A 25000-nucleotide genomic window follows, 5' to 3' on the forward strand; every position below is an offset into this window, starting at 1 on the left:
CAAACCTGTGTGCACTGGGTCAGCATCTGTACTTGTCCCATTTTACAGAGGAGCAAACTGACCAAGAGGAAGCCCACAGTCAGTCGCCTAGGGTCCTTTGGCTTAGAACTGGAATCGCAACCAAGACTGGATCTTTATTTTTATGTATTTATTTATTTATCTACTTTGAGAGTGGTCTCACTACATTTGCCCAGGCTGACCTCAAACTCCCAGGCCCTTGCCTCAGCCTCCGGAGTAGCTAGGACCACAGGCGAGTGAGCTAAGGCTGCATCTTTAGGGAATGAAACCAGTTGGGTCTGAAACAGCATTCTTACTATTGGTAAAAGCAAACCTTTGTGCACGCTCTGCCCGGTGCCAGGCCAGACATTCTGCACTATTTTTTTAATCCCAGGAAGCAGGAAAAACTGTTCCCATTTGCAGACGAGGATATTGAGGCCCTGAGAGGCAAGCCACCTGTGCAGGCTCACAGCTGCTCAGTGCAAGGGTGCATTCACATCCGACGCATGCGGTCAGAGTTGATGGTCTTCCTGCTCCTCCCCAGGGTCCCACCCCCTCTTCTAGGGAAGGACAGAGAGGGCCACAGGACCTGGAGCCCCAGCCTGCTCGCCTTTGCTCACCACTTATATGTCCACTCCTGAGTACCTGGGACCCTTTGGCTGGGACTGTGGTTCTGGACGTGGTGCCAGCCCAGAAGGGGCAGTGTCCCCTCCCTCCCCAGTCACAGGCCTGGGAAGCCTCTCTGGGCTGTCCCTTAAGTGGCTTCTGATCCTGGATGATAAGCAGTCTGAAGGAACAGAGCCGGCTGATCCCAGGGCCATATGGGACCAGGACGGTACTTCCCCTCCCTCAAAGGACTGACCCCCTCCCCTCTCCACCCAGCCTGGCCCTCAGAAACTCCAGCTGCAGCCCCAGACACAGTAGAAGCTGAGTGGACATCAGCAGGGTTAGGGGGTTGTGTTTTTGGGAGAGGTGGTTTTTTGGTTTTTTGAAACAGGGTCTCACTATGTCGTTCAAACTGGCTAGAACTTGTTATGTAGCCTAGGCTAGCCTCAAACTTGTGATCTTCCTGCCTCAGCCTCCCAAATGCTGGGATTATAGGTACATACCACCACACCCAGCAACATATGCAGGTGGGAGAAGCACCTCCCTGGAGCTCCACTGGGCTCCCCTGGGCTCATGGGGCATTTGTTGAAAGCCATGGAGCCCATGGAGTGGAGGGCAGACTGGGGAACAGGGCCAGCACCCAGTCAGGAGGAGGAAGGCCCAGTCTATCCCAGCAGCACAGCAGGAGCTAATCGTGTCCTGATGGCTCGGAGCAGACTCAACAACCCTGCAGCTGAACAGACCTAACAACCAAGCTGGCTTAGTGGGTCACACAGCCCACCTCTCAGAGAGGAGCCTCAGCCCAAGCAGATGGACTAAGAATGAGCAGAGAGGAGTCCTGGGTGTCCTGGACGTGGGACAATCCAAACCTAACACCTGCCTCTGCCTTGAGCACCAAGTGTCTCAGGTAGTCGTCTAGGCTTGATCTGTACTCCTTCCATCCCAGAATCCTCCAAGTGCAGGAGGGAGAAGCCCTGCAGGCGGAGGGAAAGGGAGTGTTTAAGCACAGATGACATAGTGACTCCATATGACCGTACACAGGGATGGCAGTATGAGGCAGTGTCACTCTATGGCTAGTGGCTGGAAGCCGTGAGGGAGGCAGGCCAGGCAGGAGGCAGAAGCAGCAGACAAGGGCCTGACTGCGAAGGGCCTGGGATGCTAGACAAGGGGCTAAGGCACTGGCTAAAGCCTGGTGCCTCTGGGCCCCCTTTGGGATCCAGTCACCTGCTATCCAGTCCACCATACAAAGCAGTGCCCTCCTGGAATGAGCCCCTGCCTGGCCCAGACTACTCTTCCAGAAAACTGCCTGGTACCCAAGTTCAGACCGTTCATTTGGTGGGACTTTAGTCTGGGCCCAGCCTAGGGCCATCCCCAGCAGAACCAAACAGACAAGCAAGAGAGCCAGGCAACAAAAGCCCCAGGTCCAGGTGCCTGCCACCTGGCCAGCATGTCTGCAGGGGTGAGGGAAGTGACACTCTTAGCAGAGATGAAAAGCCTGCTAATCAACATTGATTTTAAACTACTTTTGCAGAACTAAAAATGGGCTAGAAAACAAAGTAATCACTAGTTTTTATTTAGATAAAACACACAAAGCCAGGCATGGTGGTACAAACCTGTAATCCCAGCACTCAGGAGACTGAGGCAGGAGGATCTCAAATTCAAGGCCAGCCTGAAGTACACAGCAAGATCCTGTCTCCAAAAAAACAAAATACACACACACACACACGTATCTCATTCTTATTTGAAACTCAAAGTGATTCTTGACTTGGGAGCCATGGAGCGTTGTGTTAGCAATCACAGCCCCGAACTTCTCTGCACCTGTTCTGTACAGATGCCCACATGTCTGTAGTCTTGCCATGTCTCGATCAGGTCTGTCTGAGGTGCCAGTGGACCTATAAATGGGCCACCAGGTGTCCTGACCCACTAGAGCAGTGTAGCGAGGCCTGGGGGTGCAGAATGAGTGGGATTGGTGAGTTCTGAGAGAGAGGCTTTAGGACATAGCTAGAGAAAATGAACAGCCAGTTAACTAGGACTCAAATCCCAGCTCCTTTTACAATCCCGGAAACCTGGACCAAGTCACGAGCTTCAACTGCTTCGTCTATGAAAAGGAGATATCATTATTGCCCGGGGTTCAAAACTCGATGAAGTGGTGGGTGTGGTGGCTCACACCTGTAATCCCAACACTGGGAGTTGAGACAGGAAGATTGCAAATTCGAGACCAGCCTGGGCTACATAGAGAGACCCTGTCTCAAAAACAACAAAAAAGAATCAACAAAAACCAAAATTTTTAATTAAAAAATAAGCTGGCTACAGTGGCTCTCACTTGTAATCCCAGCTATTCAGAAGACAGAGATTGTGAGGATCAAGGTTCAAGGACAGCCTGGGCAAAAAGTTGGCAAAACCCCATCTCAACCAATAAATAGGGAGCGTGCACATAAATAGGAGGATTGCAGTCCAGGCTAGCCTGGGCATAAACACAAGACACTATTCAAAAAGTAACTAAAGCAGAAAGGGCTGATGGAATGGCTCAAGTGGAGAGGACCTGCCTAGCAAGTGCAAGGCCCTGCGTTCAAACCTCAGGAAAGGAAGGGAAGTGGAGGGAAGAGGAGGGAAAGAAAGGGGGAGGGGAGGGAAGGGGGAAAGAAAGAGAAGGAGAGAGGGAGGGCAAGGGGAAAGGAGAGGGAAGGAGGAAGGAGCTCAAAGACACCAAGCATAGTGCAGTGCTCTTAGTAGGCCCACAGAAGACAGGAAGACAGCACCCCTAATAAAGCAATGGCAGGAGCAGGCTCACTGGGTGGGTCTGGACCCCCTCAGATGGACAGAGACTCTTCTCAGTCATGGGCATGAAGGGGCAATCGCTTCCTCCAGGTGATAAGCTGCTCTGAGTCCCCAAAAAACAAAGCCTACAGCGTCCTGGCAACACCCTACCAGGTGAGAGGCCTGGTAAGCTGCAGCATCTTAGCCATTCTTCCGGCACTGCCAAGGCCCAGTGAAGATGCAAGGCTGAACAGAGCACTGGACTCCACTGCCTTGAGCAGAACACATGGGACTCACACACTGGGCAGCTCTGGCCTTCCTGCGTCCTAGAGTCTGATGGCCGCTCTGCCACCCCTTCTGGTGTTCTTCTGCCCCTCAGGATTCTTCTTGTCCTCCCCTGCCACAGGTCGTAAACTGCTGGGCCATGGGTTCTGTGGTCAGAGTAGAGCTCTGGAGCCAGGCTGCCTGGAACTCTATTTTTGTCTGGCATGTTCTAGCTGTGTGACCTTGAGCAAGTCGCACAACCCATCTGGAAAGCAGAGAAAATAATTACATACATGTAGCGTTATTGTGCTGTATAGGAACTTAGGACAGCCCATGACAGGCACTCCTGATTATACCTTTTTTCTCTAACGGAGAGTCAACACTGAAAAGTGAGATTTCATTTTTTAAAATCCCAATTTCTTGATTTTCACGAAAATCAAAAGATTGGAGAAGACACATTCACATAGGTGCCAACGGACATTCCTTTTGGACCCGTGAGTGGTTCTCAGCCTCAGCTGTACCTCAGAATCTAGTTATCATCACCTGGGCAACTATTAAAATATCCTAGTGCTTGCTGGGCAGGAGGCTGAGGCTGGGTTCAAGCCCCACCTGGGCTACATCTTGCTCTCAAAAAAACAGTGTTTTGCAGCTGGGCCCCTCCCAACATCAAATGACACTCATATCTCCAGTCTCTACTTTAGGCCACTTGGCCATGGTGATATTTGTCCTTTATCACTGCAGTGTGGCTTTTTAAATTAGAGAACAATGATTACATCGGCACCCTTGTTAAGAACTGAGAGATGGAAGCCAGCCAGAAGGGCATGGGATCCCTCTCACACCTGACCAACTTAGCTTGTACAGGGACCTGCCTGGCCCCCAAAAGCTGCAACCTATGACCTGATCTCGGCCTCTTCCTTGGCCAATTTTCACCTACTTGTCGCCTCCGGACAGACAACTCCACGTCCCCTCCCCAGTCCAGGACCCAACACATCAAGAACTCCTGCCTCATGTGACTTGATGTCTATCATCTTCCCTGTTTTCTTCCCAGCAAACTTCTACTCATCCTTCAGGGCTCTACTCCAGGGTCACCTCCTCCAGGAGCCCCTCCTCAGCCTGTCAGGCAGAGTTGAAGTCTTCCTCCTCGGTGTCCAGGAGCACCCCACACCTCTCACCAAGACGTAGCATTCGTTCCTGAGGGGCTGCTTCCCTCAGATTGAAAACTTCCCAAGAATGGGGCCATGTCAGGGACCCCCAAAGCTCAGTGCGGGACTCAGCCAAGGGCAGGTATTCAGTGAGCATCAGGTGAATTTCAACATGAGCCCTTCCAGGCAACGCCTAAAAGAAACCACACAAGAAACTTCCTTCCACGTCAAACCTCCAGTCCATACAAAGGCAAGCCTGAAAGGTTTGTAAAGACAAATCAGGCTCAGGCGAGCCAGCCAGCCATTCCCTTGGCTGCCCATTAGCTCTGATGGGCCATTTCTCCATCCCCAAACCAATCACTGTGGCCAGGGAAATCCATTGCCCTGATTGACCAGATCGGAGTCACCTGGGCAGAGTGAGGCTCTATCAGGGCTGGTGATGGAGAGAGGGAAAGTAGGTCCTGGCAGATAAGGACAGATAACCACCCTGGTCCTGCAAGACCCGCACTCAGCTGTGGTGCTAACATCATCAACGGGCATACCCCAGCTCCGTGTATCTTTGCAGATTGAACATTGAATGTTGGTTAACAAGAAACTGCCTAACAATAATATTTTAAAACTACTGTGAAATCAGGAATTCCTTGAAACTGATTCTATTTTATACATCACTTCGTGTGTGTGTGTGTGTGTGTGTGTGTGTGTGTGTGTGTGTCTGTGATGTACAGCTGCTTGAAGCACCATGATCGTGAGCTGGAGACTCCTTTCTGATTATCCCAGTGGGCCTCCCCAGGAAAGGAACTGTTGGGTGACAATCAGAGCCTATGAGAAATGACCACTTGACAAGGTTCCTCAGTAAGACGGGCTCCATCCCACCTTGTCCTGGCCCGTTCAGCAGGTGTTTCACCAGGGACTCTGGATGCAGGTAACACAAACAACCTTTCTAATGGCAACAAAAGCAACCACGTGGGAAGGCTGCCAGAAGCTCACAGGACACATGGGGACCGAAGCACCAGGCTTGGGACCCAAGGACACTGGAGACAGGAGACAGCAGAAGATACATGAGGCTCTCGGCTGGAATATTATGGTGTGTGTCTTGCCTTGGACATAGACGGATCCACCTCTTCAGCTCAACATTCAATTCCAGCAAAGGCACTTCTGTTTGGTCCACTAAGCTAAGGGAAGGTAGGACCCCTGAGATAATTCCAGGAAGGGAAACCAGGGGGGTAGCCTGCAGGGGAGTGGACTCTGGGAGCCCAGGGCAAAGCACATTCCCTGCAGGGATAACACACCCTCAGGTGGTTCCCATGGAGACGTGCCCTCCCCCTCTGAGCATGGGGGTCAATCATTTTGCTATTAGAGTTACTACCATCTTTTTTTTTTTTCTCTCTCTCTCTCTCTCTCTGGTTATTCTGGAAGCATTCACTTGGATTTTTCCCTGCTCTGGTTCTCTTTATGTTTCCATAATCCTGGGTGGTCTGGTTTCCGACAGGCAGCAGCGTCAGCTGGTTCTCACAGAGTCCATGTGCTCATGGAGGAAATGTGGCCTGAGCCGATGTCACCCCACCCACGGGAAGGAAGTGACAGCTACACAAGGTGGAGAAATGTATGGGCTGTCCCCATAAGGATGATTTGGGTTACAAGGAACAGAAAAGCCCATTCAGACAGCCCTAAACAATAAAGGTGATTCATTGGCTTGTGTGATTGAAAGTCCTTCAGGAAAGGCTTGATCCAGCAGCTTAACAGTACCAGTAAGGACCTGGTTTCTTTCTCTCACTTGTCTTGCTTTTTCAAGACTGGCTATCCTTATAGTCCCAAGACACCTGTCTGGAGTTCTTAAGAAAGAGTTCACACCAGGTGCCAGTGACTCATGCCTGTAATCCTAGCTACTTGGGAGGCTAAGATTGGGAGAATAGAGGTTTGAGGTCAGCTTGGGCAAATGGTTATCAAGACTCCATCTCTAAAATAACCAGAGCAAAATGGACTGGAGGTGTGGCTCAAGTGGTAGAACACCTGCTTTGCGAGTGTGAAGCCCTGAGTTCAACCTCAGTCCCACCCAAAAGAAAAGAAGTGTTCACCTCATTAGGGAAGCATTTTGCCCTGGAATTCCCAACAAAAGTCCTGCTAGGTCTGGGTCACATGCCCGATACTAAGCCACTCACTAGGCCTGGGGTTGAAATGCAGGCCCCTCCCTATATCAGAAATACAGTCAGTCCCTGGGACTACGAGGCTCCCCCAAACCAAAATCCAATCTGCCTGGGAGGCAGTGGGGGACAGACAAATGGCAAGCCACCCACACAGGCCCACTGCATTGGGCCTCCACAGATGTGAACATTAGTTAATAATTCCATAATAAACTCCATAATCGGAGATCCCATTACTACCGCAGGTACTAAATGAAGCATTTCACATGCCTGAGCTACATGACTGAATGAGCCTGTCACAGAATCTTGAGATGTGGCCTGTTAATCCTACTCTGCAGAGAAGGAAGTGACTCGAAGCTTCACAGCTGGCCTGAGTCAGAGGCAGGATTTGAAGCCGGAACCCAAATCCCTTCTCCTAACCTCCCAGCCCCAGCCAGCCTCCCCATCCCATGCAAGGCCCTAAGGGGACACCTGGAGAGGGAGCACATTAACTCAACGGGTCTTTCCTGAGCACAGATCAGGCATCTCACCAGGCTCTGAAGAGCCAGAGGTCATGGGGTACCACTCTACATTCTGAGAGGCTGGAGTCTAGAAGGAGGCCCCGCCCACAATGGCCACCCAGCAGGAAGTCCTGTGCATCGCTGTGTTGGCTACTTCTCATGTGTTGCTTCATTGAGTCCTTGCTACAAGCTCTGGGGAGGTGGCCTTATCTCTTCTGGATCCCTGAGTTATCAGAGGGACAGTGAGGTTGAGAAACTCCAGGTCACTCAGCTGACTGCCCCCCCCCCACCCACCCACACCACCAGGCTCAACTTCTGGGCGTGAGGAGTCCTTCAGGAAGGCTTGCTGAGGGGGAAGACAGCCATGTTGGTGCAGGTCCCCTGGGACCCAGGGCCTGGAGGAGAGAGGCCCACTGGGGCATTGTGGTGAGCAGGGATGGGTTCCTGGCTGAGCCATGAAGAGCCAGGGTTCAAATTCAAGGTGCCCAGGCCGGTGTTGGTGCCGTTGGACCGCCTCCCTCAGGGGCTACTGGGGACTTGCCTCCACATTTCATGCCTGGGAGTGCTCATCCCAGAATCCCCAGCTGCTCCGCTCTCTCAGGGTCACACAGACTCCAGGCTGGCATACGAGAATTATAATAGCCTCTCTTCAGGGATTGTAGGCATCAGACTACAGCGGGGAAAAATGAGTCTGGGATAGGGCAGAGCCTCGGCTCCCAGAACCAAGATCCCACCTCTAGGCCTGACTACAGAGGCTCTTCTTGTTCTGAGACACTGCCCAGGGACGGACAGACAGACAGAAACACAGACACACCACAGGAAGGCAGATGCCATTATCGTCCCAAGTCGCCCTCCCCTAGCTTCTCTCTGAACCTGAGGTCCTGGATTCAGACTTTCTAGAACCCTCAGGCCACTCATTTGCCTCAGAAGACCTCCACAGGGCACATGGAGCCTCCTGACAGGCTCCATGAAGGAGATGAAGACAGAGGGAAAGCTACGGAGAATAATGCACGTTTTGGAGACAGGAGGGTCTGAGTCTAATCCCAGGCTCACAGTGCTGTGTGACCTGGGGCAAGTCACCTCTGTCTCTGAGCCTCTTGTCAGTACTGTTAAGTGAGGTCCAAGCATCCCCCCCCCACTCCCTAGGATTGCTATGCACATCAGACTTCTGGAGTTGTTCCTAAAGTGTTTATCTCTCTGCAACCCCCACCCCACCCCCAATTCCAAACAGGCACCAGGCCCTGTTAATTTTACCTCAAAATGTATTTCAAGGACTGGCGTAGTGGCTCAAGTGGTAGAGCACCTGCCTAGCAAGCATGAGGCCCTGAGTTCAAACTCCAGTACCACCAAAAAAAAAAAAAAGACTGCATTTCAAATGTGTCCACTTCTCTCATTCAAGCCATCTCATGCCTGGGCTATGACCACAGCCAACCACCTGATCTCCCAGCACCTACGTGACCCCTCAATCCATTCTCCACAGTATAGCTGAGATCTCTGTGTGAATGATGCCACTCTTCAGTTGAAACTCCCTAGTGGCTCCCTATTGCTGTCAATGAAACTCCAAAATGGTTGGGACAGCCATTATCCGCCCTGTGGAGAATGCCACATGACCATGGCCCAGACAGAGCAAGTACAGCAGGGAGGTAGAGAGCAGCTGAGCATGAAGCTATTCTGCACCTGGAGCCAGCCATGCCTGCAGCCTCCCTCACGCATGCTCAGGTCCCCTGCTCTGTGTTTTGTTTTGCTTTGCTTTGCTTAAGCTTGGTTCACCCTGCAAACAAAAATGTGGGAAGGGATCCATTCGACCTTCCAGACTGGAAGCTCCATGCAGAGGGAGACTGTCTGCACTGTTTTGTGTTCAGACACAAAACCTGCCTCGACTACTGGCTGTTGTATGCACAAAGGAAGCAGAAGGCAGACATCCCATCATGCGTGGACAGACAAGAAGAGTGAATACTGAGAAACGCAAACTCGGTGCCCTCTTTCTCTCCCATCATACAGGATCCTGCCAGCAGGACTAGAGCAGAATCTCTCTGGTGTCCAGAACCCTCCTCCCAGCCCTCCCACCTGCCCTCCACCCAGCTCACAGAACTTGTGGCCTCTAGTTTCCTTCCTTGCTTCCCAGAATATTCCAGAGTGGACCCATCACCCCTGGGGGCACACCCAAGTAGCCAAGGTGACTGTTTACCCTGTGCCCTTAGAAACCATCTCCGGCTGGTGGCATGGCTGCCTCACTCAGCTGACCTCTGCCCACAGCCTGACCAAACAGGCAAAGGTGTTTCCTGCCGGAGCTGGCATTTACCAAGTTGGGTTTTCCGCCCCGCGCCCCACTGTTCCTGTCCACCCGCTTCCCCACAGCCGTGTATCACTGTGGGCCAGTCAGCGAGCCAAGGGCAGCAGCCATCACAGCTCACCTCTCCAGCTCCTCCCACTGCAGTGGCCAAGGTGCCAGAGAGCGCCCTGGCAGCCTGAGGGGAATCAGGCCCTTGGGCTCCAGACTCAGAGACCTGGTGACCTGGGCCACCTCCACCTGCTGCAGCTTGTGACCTCCAGCTAGTCAGGTCAGCTATCTGAGTCTCATTTGCTCCTTAGGTAGCACGAGGATGACTCTTATCACCCCTTGCACTGTCCTGACAGTGACAATGGCATAGGATCTGGGCTTGATAAACATGACTTGAGAAGGGTCCTGACCAGCAAGCTACCTTGTCCTCAGGGGACACTAGGTCTCACCCCTGCCCTGAGGAGACTCTAAGGGCTCACCCCATCCCTAGAGGATAGTGAAGCCTCACTCCTACCCTGGAGACTCTGAGGGCTCACCCCATCCTCAGCGGACTGTGAGGGCTCACCTGTCCTGGAGGACATCAGGGCTCACCCCAACCTGAAGCCTCCCGGGACTGGGAGACTGCCTTGTCCCAGCACTAAGTCACTCATTTCTGAGCAGCCACCTGACTGGCAGCCAGAGGGTCTGAGCACCTGCTGAGACACGGCCCCACTCTTTATTAACCTGACCAGTGTTTTCTCTGAGGCGTTAAGAGACTCTGATAGTGGTCATGGAACCTGATGAACTAAACAGTCCTTCTGTGTGACCCCATTCTCACCTCTTGGGGACATGCTTCAGAGCCTTTCAGGACATCCCTTTCCCCATCACTGCACCTCCACTCTAGAAACAGTCTTCATCAGCACAGGCGCCCTAGGTGCTATCTAACAAGAAATGGGTCCCCTGACCTGGGGGCCCCAGCTTTGGAGACAGAGCAGTGGAGGTGTCCTATTGACTATCTGTCCACACTGAGCATCATAGGATGGGGAAGACACCACCACACCTCACCCCTGGCCTGGGGAAGGCCAAACACGGAAACTTAAGGCAGGTCTGGCCACAGCAGCAGGGCCACTGCTATTGCCCCTCCCAAACTTCCCATGGTGGAAACTCCGCCCCGCGCAAGGGTTTGAAAAGTGGGAAATTTGGGGAGCGTTTGGGTCAGGAAGGCATCTGTGTGTCAATGGATTACAGAAATTATAAAAGGGCTGGCAGAGTGGGTTCAAACCCTTCTGTCACATGAGGACACAGCAGTGACCCCCTTCTCCCTCGTGTCTTCCCACCCTGTGAAGACGCAGCAAGACGGCCCTTGCAGGATGCTGATGCCCTGACCTTGGCCTTGCCAACCTCCAGAACTGTGAGAATAAATTTCTGCTCCTTGTAAATTCCCCAGTCTCAGTCACTTTGTTCCAGCAGGCAAGGAACACATCTGCCTTCACAGCCCTGCCCTCCCTTGCTTCTAAGGACAGCCCAGGCTAGAAGCCCAGGGAAAAGTAAGGCACCAGACCCCAAGGGGGACTCGGCTACACAACAGGAAAGAAGACAGGTTTCTAGATTCACAGCAAGAGCACCACGAAGACCCATGCTAAATCCATCTCTCCTCTGCCCACCTTGGACTCAGTGTGTAGACACCCCTCCTCACACATCCAAGCTCTGTTCATGCCCCCAGCACTGCTCCGTGGCCACCTGCATCTAACAGCACTCAGCCCTGCAGGGAAGTCCACATCGGGAGGGCAGCCCAAGCAAGGGCCCAGTGGGGCCTGGAGTTGGGGGACTCAGGTGGTTCCACAGTCTGGAGTGCTTTCTGCGAAAAGGGACATCCCTTTCCCCATCACCCTATGAGACAGAGTCCAGGGTCAAGTTGAGGGCCTTCCCTACCCAGACCTAAGACTTCCCTGCCCTGTCACAGAATGTGGTCCCTCCTCAGGGCACTGAAGAGTTCAGCTGAGAAAATGTTAAAGAATTTTAGAAAGATGGCACCCCTTCTGCTCCGCCTGGGCAGCAGGAGCCTGGCTTTACCTCTGTGGGAGGGGAAAAGCAGGCCACCCTCTGATACCCCCAACTGAAGCTTCTAAGTCCCTCCTGCTGCCAGGGCCAACCTCAGTCCACCCGGACAGAGTGTTTTGGGAGTCAGTATAGCCCCAGCCCTGCCATGCTCTATGCCCCTGTGAGGTCAGGCGCCCTGTGGCCAGCAACTCCCCAAGAAGTGGCCCCAGCCTGGCTTCAGATTCCTGCCCACCCCAGACTCCCAAGTCAGATTGTCTTAGGCAGGGCCTATGTCAGCATAGTTAGCAAGTACCCCACACCATTCCAGGGCTCCCTGAAGTTTGGGAACTATTGTGAGTAGGAACACACCTGCGTTGTGTTATGGCATGCCCACTGTGTGCCTGGCTATTCTGAGCATTGAGGATGCATCTGAGAACAGACATGGCCCCTGACCTGGTGGAGCTGCCATCCTAGGGGGAAAGGCAGATACTAATTACGTGTGGAAGTCATTCTGATGGTGGTAAATAGTTTGAAGTAAATAAAACTGGGGCAGGGTGATCACAGAGGGCCTCTCAGAGGAGGTGACATTTGAACTGAGATCTCAAGGATTTAAATGCAAGTCCAGCCTCATCTTCAGTCTAACCATTCAGCAGCCTGCCCCCTTCCTCCCGTTGGACCCCCTGGCTCCAAGGGGCCAGGAGAAGAGAGGATCCAGACGGAAAGAAGGCTGGGCTTCTGACAGTAGAGAAAACCTTCCAGCAACCAAGGGTGGAGGGAAGTGGTGACACAGGGCCAGCACATGTAAATAGGTCCGTCCGCCTGGAGTCGCCGGGAAACCTGCGGTCAGCCTGGACTTTGCTTAAGGCCGAGCTCCAGCCACCAGGAGCCCAAAACGGCTGAACAAACTTGGAACTTCACATGGCGCCGGCCCGCGATGGGTTCAAGGCCGGAGCATTTCTCCAAAGTCAAACCTCAACAGGAAGACACAGAAATGCTTCAGAAGTGGCCGCCTGGCACAAGGCTCCAGCCAGCTTCCCGAAGGTTGTCCTAGAGCAGGGCCAGGGGTGGGGACAGAGTGTCCCTCAGCTCTGCACTCTCTATGCTGTCGAGGGGCCACTGTGCTTGAAACTTCACCATGAGAACTGGGGCTTGGGTTAAGCATTGCTTGGCCTCCTCATCACCAGAAGAGGCCATGCAGTTATTCCCACGCCCGACGCGTGAAGGAAGAGGGAGGCTGCATTGCAGCTGAGCTGACTGCATATCTCAAAGTTTCCTGGATAGTTCTGATCTCAGGTCAGCTGGATCCATTTCCTATGGGAATCAATCACCTGGTGCCTGGATTGGAAATGAGAGCATCCCAGCAGTTAGCTAGGCTCTTCCAGTCCTGGGGCCTCTGTTAATCCATCTCTACAGTGGAGAGTGGGGCCCATACCAAGAAATGAGCTCAGGCTGATCTCCTCCCTGACAAGAGGGAGAGCTTGGGTTCCAGAGCAAAGGTGGTGGGAAGAAAAGGGCCTGCGGAGATTGAGTAGATGCTTGGACTGGAGAGCAGACTCTCGAGTGCTACTGCCACCCGCTGCCCACTGGCCCACATCTGTCTTGTCTCTTTGACCCCAGCAAGCTAGACTCAGTCAATTCAGAGCAGAGCTAAGCCCACACTCAGACCAGGTGGCAGCAAAGCCAGATCACACAGCCAGTCCCACCACTACAGGAGCAGAAGAGACTCTCCCCAAGGTGCAGGAGCTGTTGCACTGAACCTCAGCTAGCACTGAAGGCAGCGAGAAGCCTTTCTACAGAAGCACGTGAATCCTTGGATCTGTCTGTCGACAGACGGGTGACTGCATGGGTAAAAGGGTGGGTGGATGGATGGAGAGTTGAGTGCATGCATGGGTGGGTGGGTGGGTGGGTGAGTGGGAGGATGGATGGATGAACAGATGAACAAAGTGCAAAGGAGTTGGAGCAGGTAGGGACCTGGCTGGAATCTGAGCTCCCTCTGTTACTCAAGGTGCAACCATACATTCCATCAGCCTGCCAGAACCTTTGCTCCACGTGTAGAATGGGGCTAATGATCCTCTGAGAGGCCACACCAGGCTCCAAGAGATCACAGCATATTCTGCCCGCCTCAACTCCTGGCACAGATTAGGAGATGTGGAAAAGAATAATTCCCAGTCCATAAGAAATGTAAATTGTACTGTGCACTAGGTCTAGATTCCAAGACTTGACCCAGCTTCCTCCACAGGAGGACCTGGATTTACTTAATTCAGAAATACAGCTGCTTGGTCTAGAGGCATGGCTCGAATGGTAGAGTGCCTGCCTATGAAGTGTGAAACCCTGAGCTCAAACCCCAGTATTGCAAACTTTAAAATATGAGAGACACAGAGAGAGAGAGAGAGACAGAGGGAGAAAGAGAGAGAGAAGAGAAATACAGTCACCATTATATTCCAACTCCTGCCACCACATCTCCATGTGTTTGTCACTGCATGAGGACCTGTCCAGGGCCTAGTGTCCCAACCACTGAGTGTAAGCACAGTCTATAGAACATCTGCTATGTTCCAGGTCTCCATCTGCTTTCACTCTCCCATCCGTTTTCACCATAACCCTCAAGCTGAGGAAACACCCATTTTGCAGATGCAAACACAGAGGCTCAGAGACACAAAGTTCCCACTCAGAAGCCACACAGAGGTGGAAAGGGACTCAAGTCCTCTGTCTGCCTGCAAAGGTCTTGTGCTGACCACTACCAGCATCTTGAGTCTGAGAGAGGGAGGCCTCTGCTATCTTGGCACTCCAGTGAGGGCTTCTGGGGAGAGCCTAGGGGAAGCAGCAGAGGCCTGAGGGGCTTCCCTAACCAACTGTCACCTGACAGCTTCATTAAAACCTTGCTTTGCACCTCAAGGGCTCTTCCTTCCTCTAAAAGAAGAACTGGGGTATACCAAGGCTGCTCTAAACTCTGGAGGGACCAAGGCTGGTGCTATCATGATGGAATGTGTTTCTAGGGTAATTCAACCCAAAAACGGACACAAGCCTGCTGAGGATGAGGGTTCCCAAATATGTGGATTTAGGGCCATTCTGGGCAATCAGGGTCCCAGAGCAGCTGCTGGAAAATTCCCATGATGCTCTCTGTGGAAAAGTGCAATTGCACCTCCAGACTGGGTCATTCAGCACATTTACAGGCCAGCCATGGCAATCAGGGCCTGTGGGCCTCTCCAGCATCCTGGACATCCTGATTGGGTGACAGGGAAGGCTATCAGAAAAGGCTTCCTCAAGGAGGGAGGGTTGAGAAGGCCCTTATTGACAGGGAGGATTCAAGAAGACCAAGAGAAGGCCACCATCTCTGGAGAAGCATCTTGGCACATTAAGGGAGTCAGTCTTCATGATCAAGCAGACCTGACTTTGAATCCCTGATGGATGGACAGATGGATGGATGGATCGCATGGATGGTTGAATGAATGGGCGGGTGGATGCATAGATAGATGGGTGGATGGATGCATGGGAAGGAGGATGGATGGATGGATGGATGGATAAATATCTGAACTATATGAAAAAGTAAAGAAAGGAAGGGAGGGAGGGGGGATAACTGGATCTTTCTTGCTGTCCCTATCTGCCTCTCCTCCTCCTCCTGAGCCTATGGGTAGGATATGTCAAGTTTTGCCACAGTAAGAACTCCAAAACCTTAGTATGTCAAAATACCAGGTGTCTAGTTCTTGTTCACACTACATGCTTGTGGGGTGATGAGGCCCCTGCTTTGTGTTGTCCTCACTCAGGACCCAAATTACCACCATCCTGCTAGGTGCTGGCAGTTGTCAGATTCTGTTGGCCAAAGCCAAGACTCCCTCTGAGCCCAGTTTCTCTCTTGATAACCCCTAGGGAACATTTTGACCACCCCTAACTTTAAGGGGTGGGAAGTACAGTCCTACAATGGATTTGGAAAGAGGAAAACATGGACATTTGTGAGCAGCCCTAATCTGCCACAGAGGCTGCCCTAGGTTAGCTGCCCTGGGAGCAAGGCAGGGACTGGGCAGGGAGGTGACACAGAATGAAGGTCATGGCCCTGTTCTCCTCATTCCAGGCACACCAGTGGCCTGAAGAGGCATCTTCTCTCCCTTCTTCCCAGCTCTGCCTGCGGTGGGTAGTGACTTCGGGTCAGCCATGAGCCCAAATCTCTAGAAAGGAGCATAAATCCTTCCCGTCCAGTCTCAGACATCCCCTTGATCCCCACTGTGCCCTCATGGGCCCACAGACAGGACCACAGGACACTCTAGGAGAAGTAACATGGGGCAATCAAATAGAAATCCTCCCTAGGGATTAGCAAATTCAACTCTTTCATTTAGAGGGAAATTGAGACCCAGAGAGAGAAAATCAAAACCCACGTTCCAGCTTGGAAAGGGAAGAGCTGGGTCCTCTAGAAGCTCCGTCCAGAATCCCTTCCACCGTGCAACTGCAGGTAGGCACCTTTGGTGGGGAAAACAAGAGACAAGGGCAAAATGTCTGCCCTTCCCCTGGCCAGATTTCACTGTTGGTCTTGACATGCACATGTGATCCTGGGTGGCAGCTATTGGTCCTTTGGAGCCTGGCCAGGGCCAGGGACCTTCCATCTTCAGGGAAGGAACACAGAACCTGAAGCTGGGCAGTCCTGTATCCAGGCCTTGCCCTGCCACATTGCAGTTAAGTGTCCTTTGGAAAGTTCTGATGCAGGAACCTTGCTGGACCTCAGTTTCTTAATCTGTAATATGGGGCAATGATGCCTTCCCGGCTTACATCACTACACTTCTGGAAATTGTATAAATATTTCTTCTATCACTACATGTTCTACAGAGGTTCACAAGTCAATGCCTGTGTCCCCTTCTATTCAGCTAGCCTAACCAGGCCTGGATCACCAGAGGATGACACAAGTCCTGTATAGAGGAACATTTTGGAAATGCTTCAGTGAAGTAGGGTTTGTTGTTCTGAATTAATTACAGGAGGTACCAGGTACCTTCCAAGCCAGTGCTTTGAATGACAGGACTATAAAGTCCCTCCGTCCCAGGAAGGCACAAACATACCTGTTAAAGAGGTAGAACACAGAGTCCCCAGGCCGTGTCAGGTTCTGGATGACTCTCAGTGGATTACCATGTTCACCATTTAGACCCATCCCCTCCACCAGGCTCCGAGCTCCACAGACATGAGGCCTGGGTTTGTTCTGTTTCTTACCAGAGTCCCCCAGTTTCTGGCCTGTGACTGATCTTTGATGAATATTTATCGATGGAATGACAACGTTGTGGGTTCTGGCTCTGTTCCTTTGGGCAGTCCATTCTCCATGAGCCTCAGAGTCTTTATCTGTAAGATGGGGAGGTTGGGCAAATGAACTTGGTAACAATGAACTTGAAGAACTTAGTTTGCAAAGCCCCTGGGTCACCAAGGCCAGCAGTGGGAATGGATGCAATTGTCTTTATGGTCACAAAGTGCTGTGATGTGGTAGAGATGAGAGACACAGAAGGCTGGGGAGGGCTCCAGCCTGGTTGGGGGTGCCCTGAAATCCCACCCGCCTTGCAGTCCGCCACCACACCCACACTTCCAACTCAGCCTCCAGACCACTGGTGTTCTCCCTACTGAGAAAACTCACTGGATCTCACAGCTCCTGGGAGGCGGTCATGTGAGGGCATTTCCTGAGAGTCTGCAGGAGACCTGCTCCTGTGCCCAGAGCAACACTTCCCTGACATCATTTTCGCACCTGTCTCACAGGTGAGACTCACCTGAGTCTCAGCCATCTAGAAGCAAAGTAGCACCTCCCACCCCATCAGGGCCTTAGCTTCAGTCCCCAGTGCCTGCTCTGCCCTGGGGCTGGGATGGGAGCAGTGTCCTGGCTTCCCTCTGCTGCCCAGTGTCTGCCCCTTCATCCCCACACCCACGGTGCCAGGAAAGCCCAGCAGGAGCGGCGAACTGCGCGGTATTTTTAGCGGACGTGCAGAAAAGCTGCCACCCCCATCTGTTTACCCAACAAGGCTGCTCTCCCGGACACTCACGTCCCCGCCAGCCACAGACAGACCCTCGCGGACGCCTCGTCTATTTTTTCCTCCCCACTTAATTTTGCATCATCCCGGCTTCCAAAATAAACTTCCCCAAACCAGCTAAGCTCCCTCTGGCCTGGGATCCCTGCCCGAGAGCCCCCTTTGGCCCCTGTACTCACATAGGCACATGCAGAGCCACCAAACCCAGCCCCGGCCCCTCGGCTGCCTTTGGCCTTGATTTAGAAGCAGCTGCTCTTGCCCCCGGCAGGTTTCCGACACTCCAGTGCCGGGGCGTCTGCATCTGCGGGGACGCCGGCCAGGCATCTGTGCGCGCAGTTCCTGGCTGGAGGCTGAGGATGCCCCCAACCCCGTGCGACAACGCACTCATTTGTACACATGCGCACGCGTGCATGTGCACCCACACAATGCCCGCAAGCCTCCTCCAGGGCTTCCCTCCCATGTTGGGGGGAGGGGGTGGCCTTCTGCTCTCTTCTCATGCCTTGACCACTGCTGCCCTGTTCCAGTTCCATCACGTGAGCCCCTCACTCCTCATTTGCCTACTCACCACTCTAAACCTCTGCCATTCCTCAGACACACCACGCCACCTCAACCACGGGCCTTTGCGCGTGCTATGTCACTTGCCGAACTAACTTTACTAATGCACAGATGTCACCTCCTCCAGGACGCATCCATTCCATTTCAAAGAAAGATCTGAGTTAATGTTGGTGCACATCTGTAATCTCAGTACTAGGGAGCCTAAAGTAGGATTGAGAGTTTAAGGGCAGTCTGGCTACATAACAAGATGCTGGTGACAGAGAGAGATGGTGAGGAGGGGAAGAGAAGAAGAGGAGGTGAGGAGAGGAGGGAGAGAGTATGTTGAAGAGCACACCAGCACAGCACATGCAAAGGCCTGAAGGGGAGATGGAGGGACAGAAGAATCAATAATTTGCCAACCACACAGCCTTCGAAGAATGAGCCAGAGTCTGTCCCCAAGGCTGACTGACTGCAGGGCTCTTGCTTTGCCTCTGCACATGAGGGCACCACTAGGCGCTGCCTCCATTACTGCTTCCTTCTCCAGAAGGTCAGATTTCAGGTATAGGCATGACAAACATCACATCACTCATTCCACTTGGGAATGCTTAAGAAGTTAAGTCCTCTATGAAAACACCTGAGCAACCCATTTTGGGGAGGTGGGACTGGGGTTTGAACTTTGAGGCTTCATGCTTGCAGAGCAGGCATTCTAACACTACAGCCACACCTCCAGTCTACTTTGCTCTGATTATTTTGGAGATACAGTCTCTCAAACTATTTGCCCAGGCTGGTCTCAAACCATCATCCTCCTGATCTCAGTCTACCAATGCTAGGATTACAGGCGTGAGCCACCAGCACTCAACAATAACCCGTTTTTGTAAAGTTCTAATAAAAATAAATCAAGAAAACAAATAAAGGGGGTGAATTGGATCAAAGTACATTATATGCACGTATGCAAATATCACAATGAAACCTCTGTGCAATTAATACACACTAATAAAAAAAAAAGAAGAAAGAAATGTCCAAGGGCGTATGGCACCTTTTGCAGTAATACTTCGCTGTCAATTACACGCCCTACCAATTACACTCTGCTACCATGCATGACCCTGAATTGTTCTTTCCAAGCTATTCCTTTTTGTGACTTCTTTGGGCAGCCCCTTCTCTCTGAGCCTCAGAGTCTATACCTGCAAGACAGGAGATTGGACTTCTGCACAATCCGCTTCGCTCCTAACGGTCACTGCAAGGTTAGCGTCCTCTGGTTTCTTTCCTGGAAGGTAACGTGAATTACCTTTGAGAAAAACTTAGCAAGTGCATACTGCCCAACCCCATGTTCCCTTCTGGGCAATGGGCTGCTTTCAAGTTCTGCCATGTGGAAGGGACGGGTCTCACTGGCCCTGGTACCCTGAACTACTTGTTGCTAGGCTGAGTCCTGCTGAGTCCAGCTGCTCTTCTTACAGCAGCTTCAGTCCAGCTCAGTGGCAACCTCCTGGTGCAAAGGACAGTGCTAACAAAGCCTCTGAGTTGCCTGGGTGCTGGTGGCTAACACCTGCAATCCTAGCTATTTGGAGGTTGAGATTGGAGGTTGAGATCAGGAGGATCACAGTTCAGCGTCAGCCCAGGCAAATAGTTATCAAGACTCCATCTCCAAAATAACCAGAGCAAAATGGACTGGAGGTGGGGCTCAACTGGTAGAGCACCTGCTTTGCAAGGTGAGTTTAAACCCCACCAAAAACAAAAAAAAAAAGAAAGAAAAAGCCTCCATGTTCCCCAGATTCTGTTCTGTTTCCAAAGTGGCCAATGACCCCTCTTGCTCAAGCCATTTTCAAGAGTCAAGCAGAAAGCTCATCTGCTCTCAGAGTTCCTGCCAGTTGACAGGAAGAGCAAGCACCCAGCTGATTCGGTGAGGAGGCCAGGTGTGGCTGAGGAATCAGAGTTAGGCTTTGGTTCAGTTTGGTGGACAGGCGATGGGAGCCAGGACTTGAGGCTGGGTCAGTGGGTGAGACCCCAGACCTGCACAGGGAGCAACCAGCTGTGGTGGCCTCTGCCCTGATCTGAGAAACCGCACCCTCACAGGATGGAGAAGGTGCTCCCGTGGGGGCTGGGGTGCAACAGAGCCATAACCATGATTACCACCACAAGTATAGAGCTCAAGTCCTGGAATCACAGGACAGCTGGGGTAGTTTTCTCCTCAGCACTAGAAGAGACCTGAAAGAGAGGAGGTTGAGAAATCCCAGTGTCTAGAGAGAGAAAACGGGCTTCACTGAAAGCAGGAAAGACCGCAGTTAGACATGTGGCAGGAATACCTGGCCATCCAAGGGCCAGTGGCCTGGCAGGAACTCCAGAAGGCAGCAACAGCTCTTCATCCCCGAAGAGCAGGAAGTAGGAAGACCTGCCCTGACCAGTGAGGCCCAACCAGAAGGACCCAGTTTTCCTGAGCCTGACCATCCTTCCTCACCAGCAAAGTTTCCATAATGGGTGTCCTTTGACTATCAGTCAAGACTAAACAACAAAACATAAATTTAAAAATAATTTTCATTGAGTTTGTATCTCATTTATTACAAAATTGTCTATAAACATTGACAAATTAATTGTATAACCCGGTACCAGCTATAAATCTGAAGCTGAAAATATTCAGACTTTAGAGCAGATACAGGACAGAGGGACACAAACAGATAGGCAGAGTGGGGACCCTCAGATCAACCTGGTATTTTCAATAATCAAAAGCATCAAAAAAAAAAATGAGAGACAGAGATCAGGAGGGTCCAGTTCAAGGCCAGCCCAGGCAAAAAATTAGTGAGACCCCCATCTCAACAAATTAAACCAGGTGTGATGGCTCACAGCTATAATCCCAGCTACTTAGGAGACAATAACAGGAAGGATCATGATTTGAGGTTAGCCCAGGCAACTTAGTAAGATTCTGTCTCAAAACAAAAAAAATTAAGAAAGAGAAAAGGCACGTAACAAGCAAATGTCTTGGGTGTACCTTCTGAGTCCTGATTAGCAGACCATCTATAAAGAGACATATTTTTCGACATTTGACGAGGATGTTAGTGTTCTAGGTGAGATAAGAGCAGGATGGGCATGTGGGAAACTGTCTGTGTGTTTAGACAGAAGTGACTACAGAAGGCTAATAGCCAGCTCTCTGCGATGGAGAGCTGGAGAGCGGCCTGGCCCCAATTTCCGTGGTGTGAACACTCCCGCCATGGCAGATTTCAGGCTATGGACATGACGCCGCTGAACACAGAGGAGCTGGGACGAGACACGCATGATAGGGTCACAGCTGCCGAAAGCTTTTTAGCAGGTATTGTGAAATGATTCAGCAAGAAGTTTTAAAGTAGAGGAGCAAATATGACAAGATATCAATCATTGTTGAATCTGGGTGATGCATATCTACACACAGTACCAGTCTATGCCTGTATTCGAGCATCTTCATTATAAAAATTGTAAAACTATAATCATATACATATATATGAGAGAGAATCTTTTATTCCAAGAATTCTAGGTGTGCACACTGACGCGTGGACTGCTGCCCCACAGCCCCCCAAGGTCTGAAAGGAAAGGATGAAACCATGGCCGTGACATCTCAGGCCTGCATCCATCTACCAATCCTCAACCATCATAGCCATGGTTTCTCTAAAGACCCTGTGCTTGGCAGAGGGTGGAAAGTGAACCCCAAACGAACAGAATGGTGACCTGAGTCTGGATGAGAAGTCCTGGTCGTGCCATCTGCTAACTCTGATTTGGGCAACTCGCTCTAGCTCTCTGAGAACCCGTTCTCTGTTGGGCGTCAAATGCAGTATGGAGGCACAGCATTTGCCTCCTGCCCCAGTCTCTGACACACAGTAGGACATTCAGGAAATAGAGCTCCCTTCCTCCCCAAGGGCCCTGTCAGGGGCTGCAGGAACACAAGTGAGCCATCTAAAATGTGGTCCCTGTCCTACAGGGACAGAAGAGGTCCCTGCTCCTCTTCTCCCAAGAAGATGGGTTGCACATGGCCAAATCTCCATTTTTCAAGAGAAACTGGGGCTCCAGCTCTTTGTGTGAAATCTCCCACTCTCAAAATGCTATCAACAATTCTGCATATTTCAATACTGGGCAGGCCAAGCAAACTGCCTCTGCAGAGCAGAAGTGGGGGTCTCTGTTTTTGCCATAGCACAAGAAGTCAGCCTCCATTCCCTATGCACACACACAGCCTTTGTCGGTTCCCCGCAACATCTCTTACGATCCCCTGTGCAGATGCAAAACCAGTGAAGAGGTCTGACTGGGCTGGGAACACGCACTGGTCCTCCCAGGAGCATGAAGTTCCACTTCACAGCTCCTCTAGATTTTTTGGTGATGGTATTGGGTTTGAATGTGAGGCCTCATTTTCTGGCTCTGCGATTTGAGAGCAGAGCATCCCAGCCCTTTCTAATTTGGTTATTTTTCAGGTAGGGGCTCACATTTTTTGCCCAGGTGTGCCTGGGCCACAGTCTCCTACCTACAGCCTCCCTTTTAGCTGGGATGACAGGCACACTGTAGCTCCACCACACTAGCCTTCCCAGTTGAGATAGGATCTTGCTAACTTTTTGCCAGGGCTGGCCTCCAAACACAATCTTTCTGAATAGCTAGGATTACAGGTGTGAGCCACTGTACCCCCAGAGTTCCTCTAGATTCTTAAAAAGGTCTTTAGGGAGCAAATGCCAGGCTCAGAGAGTGTCAGGGACTTGCTCAGAGCTGTACAACATTCCCTTCCTGGTCAGGGCCATGAGGTGGACAGCTTAGGCAGAAGAAGCAGATCTGCCCAGCCACCACCCGGACAGTGCAGGACATGGTAGCAGGAAAAGAACTTCTTTTATTTCCTTGAAAATACATACATAAACAGAGGAATGTTCTAGACCCCAAGCCTAGGCCCTCAGTTTCTTCTGGGACTAAAAATCCCAGGCACCAGCTGCACAAATGACCCATTGCCAGGACTGGGCTGGAGACAGGTCCGACCTCATTGTTTTGGGCCCATTCATTCTTTGAGAACTGGCAATAATGAGAGCGGTGTGTGATCTGATTTAAAACTGCCCACGGAGTGGGGATGTAGCACCGTGGTAGAGCACTTGCCCAGCACACAAGAGACACTGTGTTCCATCCCAGCACCAAAAACATAATAATAAAAATAAAAACTGGGTGTGCATTCCTTCCTCAGTGAGTTTTAATAATAAGGAAAGAGAACTTACTCCAAAATATGGGCCATTTAGCCCCATTTTTCCTTTCAGGAAAGATGTGTGTGCATTTCATTATGTGTGTGCACTCAGGGCTCTGAGTACAGAGAGGAGCTGCAGAGTGGAACAGCCCCACCTCAGACCTAGAGGATTTACAGTAAATTCCAGAAGGAGACCAGAGAAACCCCACCAGCCTTCCCTTTCTAGACCCAGACACTAATCCTCACATGTAGAACAGGGTAGAAATGGGTCAGAACCTTCATCTAATTGCTGTAGTGCCACTTGCTGGTGTGACACAGACATCCACTTAACCCCTCCAGGCCTCGATTTCTCTGTATAAACAGGGAATAAAGCAATAGTCCCTATGTCATAGGCTTGTTGGTATATCTTTTTTTTTTTTTTTTTTGCAGTACTGGGGTTTGAACTCATGGCTTCACACTTGCAAAGCAGGTGCTCTACTGCTTGAACCACACTTCCAGTCCATTTTGCTCTGATTATTTTGGAGATGGGGGGAGGTCTCACAAACTATTTGCCCAGGCTGGCCTTGAACCAAGATCCTCCTGCTCTCAGCTTCCCAAATAACTAGGATTACAGCCATGAGCCACTGGCGCCCAGCTGGTTATTGATATAGCTTAAAGCACGTCAGAACAGTGGTTCACTTGTAAACAGGACTTAACAACAAGATCTACTTCCCAAGGCTGTGGCCAGGATGAAATGGTTATAGAGGGGTGTAGCTCGGTGGTAGAGCGCTTGCCTAGCATGCGCAAGGCCCTGGGCTCCATCCCCAGCACTGCAAACAAAACAAAAGTTAAGAGAAGCAAAGCCCTTGGGACAGAGGCTGGCGCTGATATTGGGGAGCTATTAGCAATTGAACTTTCTAACTCATTTGTACGTATATCTTCACGGTTGAGCTGTCTTGAAAGTTGGAAGGGCGTGTTCCTCGGCGATCCCATTAAGACTTTCCACTGACTCAGACCCTTATCACGGATCAGGGCGAGACTCTCTGGCCCCAGCTCCAGCACCCTCCCCACAGCACGGAGAGACTCACTCCAGTTCACAGGGCCCATTCCCCCACTGCTTCCTGTGTGCCATCCAGCACCCCAGGAGGAGAAGGGAGCCTGGGAACATGGTCACCACCTGATGGATACAGATGTGGAAGGTTCTACAGCTTCCCAAAGCAGCATGAGCTTGGAGCAGAGGCTCAAAACAACTCCTGAGTCCCACAGCCACCACCTTCTTTGGCAAATCACTTATTTCTCTGGCTTCCTCCTCTGTAATATTGGGAAATGATGGTACCTACTTGCTAGGCCTGTCGCAGGCCCTGAATGAGTGGAAGCATGCAAAGTATGCATATGGGGCACAGGATTTTAGCAGACAATACATCTAGATTGCCTGGCACAGTCCTGGTTTATGCCTGATCCCCAGCAAACCTTCCAGTTAGGGTCCCCATTACTTTTTTAAATGTCCTGATTTGGGCTGGGGACATAGCTCAGTGGTAGAGCACTTGCCTAGCATGCATAAGGCCCTAGGTTCTGTCCCCAGTATTAGAAGGAGGGGAGGAGAAGAGAAGGGGGGGGAGGAGAAGAAGA

At 51.5% G+C, this 25000-nt stretch overlaps 1 long non-coding RNA gene across 1 annotated transcript; it reads right to left on the reverse strand.

Annotated features, from left to right (window-relative positions):
- Positions 1-2160: 2160 nt before the first annotated feature.
- On the reverse strand, positions 2161-19567 carry LOC141424701 (uncharacterized). Its single transcript, XR_012449547.1, has 3 exons — positions 19407-19567; positions 16895-17020; positions 2161-3889 (listed from the first exon to the last, which is right to left on the reverse strand). It is a non-coding gene; the product is annotated as an uncharacterized lncRNA (long non-coding RNA).
- Positions 19568-25000: the final 5433 nt, after the last annotated feature.

Source organism: Castor canadensis, chromosome 7, assembly GCF_047511655.1.
Source record: "Castor canadensis chromosome 7, mCasCan1.hap1v2, whole genome shotgun sequence".
Lineage (NCBI taxonomy): Eukaryota > Metazoa > Chordata > Mammalia > Rodentia > Castoridae > Castor > Castor canadensis.